Here is a 2,500-nt window from a genome sequence, read left to right on the forward strand (position 1 = left end):
GTGCGTAATTGTTTGATGGCTTGTTTGTTTCTTTGTTTGTGTATTTTGTGATCATGGCTTACGCTCCATCATTTCTTTTTGCGTACGTGTCATATGATTGTTTCATTTTGTTGATTTTTCAGCTCTGTTGTTGTTTTTGTTTTTTTTAAAGATTGCCGGTGTTGGAATGAGTTTCGTTCTCTCAGCTGTGAACTTGAAAAGGCTGTGACGTGTACCTGACGTATCGTGTACCGAGTGTGTATGCAGTGGCTGTGTAAATAGGGGTGTGTGTGTGTGTGTGTGTGTGTGTGTGTGTGAGACTGTGCCTAGTGTAGTGTGCTCTGTGAGTTCTTTTGTTTGTTGTTTATGTGATGCTCATGGTGTTTGCAGGCTCTCTCCACACTCTTTCTCTCTTCTCCCACCTCCTCTCTTTGCCATCCCTCTCTCTTCTCTCCCTCTTTTGGGGATGGACAGATGAGAGGGTGCTCTTAACACCAAAAAAACAATCTTTACAATCAGAGAAGGAGGCATATATTTAATATATGTGTGTATGTATAGATATTTAATGAAGCACAAAGAATGGCCAGGCACAAGTACACTCGCACACAGTGTGTAAGGCCCAGGAGCGTTACACATTGGTCCATCCACACAAAACAGGAAGCGTAGATTAGGGCGTGTTAGGCTCACGACTCCACAACTGTATGAAGTTTAGGATATCTACTTATTAAAGGACACTTTGGATCAAAGAATGTAACTTTGAGACTTAAAAAATGCTATCACCTTGTGTACTAGATGTGAGCGATCCTTATCGTGTAGTTTAGTAGTTGTTAGGCAAAGACCTGATCAACAGGCAAGTCTGTGTCGCAGATACACTGACTAAGGAGTTGAACCAGCTTAACGTATATGCAATAAGACAACAGACTATTCCTAAACACACTACTGCACACACACACACACGCACTCACACACTCCACCTGATTCCTCCAAGAGGAACCGTGCAATCCCGCACTTTACTCACTAGAACCAGACACACACACACACACACACACACACAGGCCCTTAAAAAAAAGACAAGCCTTCTAAAAGAGGGAGGAGGGTGTGGACTCACACGGATGCACATAGTCACAAATGTTTATGTGTGTGCGTGTGTACGTGTGTGTGTGTGTGTGTGTGTGTGTGTGTGTGTGTCAAATGAAACTGAAGTACTACAAGTGTCTGTAACTGTTTACCATGCTGCGAGTGGGCATGCACACGCAGGGGTGTTGCATTCCATGCCACTCAGATTGTTGTTCAATAAAAATCAAATGACTGATCCAGCCCTGGAGTGTTGACCTTTTGACCTTCTGTTGACCTCCGCAAAGCCAGACTAGATCTCTGACCCATATGTCGAGCCGCTGGGCTAGCAAGAGAAACGAAGAGATGGTGTTGCCGCAGGTTTTGAGAACCTTTTAAGGTTAAGTCTGGTTTCTCTCACCAAATGAAATGATTGGAATCAATGCACTCAAAATATGAGAGTAAGAATGACATCCGTTTATGACTTCATATTTTATAATCTTTCATCTTTAATATAAAGCGATAATGTGTTCCAAATCAAAGATAGAACAACTCCATCATGCCATGTGTGTTTTTTATTTATATAAATATATATCATGCAATAAGACTTTCCACTCCAGTGCGCCTGCGTGACGTCAACGCTCCCCCGCCGCCACGAGGGAGAGTGGTATGCGCTCGTTCAAGGTCGTCCCGAGCGCGTGCATTATCCTGGTTTGGCCACCGAGCGTCGTTGCAGTGCCGCGTGCTTGCAGATGAAGTCTGGATCGTCCGTGACGCTGCCGGCTGCCAACGTCATCCCCATGACGCTGGCGCCACCTGCCTCTCGGTGAAGTTTTGTGAGCTCGAGGTGTGGTGCTAATTTTCACCGGAATGTCAATGATGCTCGCCGGGGGTTTATCGGCGCATCTGACGACAGACCGACCGCCGGCCGGAGTTCGTGAGTCCGCAGGTCAAACGTCTCCTCTGCCGTTTCTCTGGGTGCGTGAGCACCACACTGAGCTCAGCTCTCACGCACCACAGGACGGTACGGAGCACCGCGTGCTATGAAACGGCAAGCTGCGCGCGACCTTGGTTATTCTGCCGCCCCTCTCGCTCTTCATGTTTTATTCTTAGCGATGTGGTCGGGGGCAAAATAATACAGCACTGCACATTCCAAACGCGTCTGGGGAGAGGCTGGAGACAGACACGCTTTTTTCCCCTGAAAGCTTTGTTTTGTTTCAGCAATAAACTTGATCTGTCCGTTTACTGTAATCGATAGGCTACTGTAGGAAACTACTTGTAGAAATGTGTAGCATAAACACATCCTCTCTCTCTCTCTCTTTCTCTCTCTCTCTCTCTCTCTCTCTCTCTCTCTCTCTCTCTCTGTCATACACACACACAGTCAGGAAAAAATAGAGTTCATTCCACACCCACCCACTCACACACACTCGTATGCACATACTCTCTTTTACACACACACACATACACA

The 2,500-nt window shown here is 46.1% G+C and overlaps 1 protein-coding gene across 1 annotated transcript in view; it reads left to right on the top strand.

Moving 5' to 3' along the window:
* slc25a22a (solute carrier family 25 member 22a) overlaps positions 1–1,298 on the top strand; it is a 30,653-nt gene extending 29,355 nt beyond the window's left edge. The window contains exon 11 of the mRNA XM_062547040.1: positions 1–1,298. This exon is cut by the window's left edge and continues 2,971 nt beyond it. The gene's annotated coding sequence lies outside the window, so the exon portion shown is untranslated.
* Positions 1,299–2,500: the final 1,202 nt, after the last annotated feature.

The sequence above is a fragment of the Sardina pilchardus genome, chromosome 10, assembly GCF_963854185.1.
Source record: "Sardina pilchardus chromosome 10, fSarPil1.1, whole genome shotgun sequence".
Classification (NCBI taxonomy): Eukaryota; Metazoa; Chordata; class Actinopteri; order Clupeiformes; family Clupeidae; genus Sardina; species Sardina pilchardus.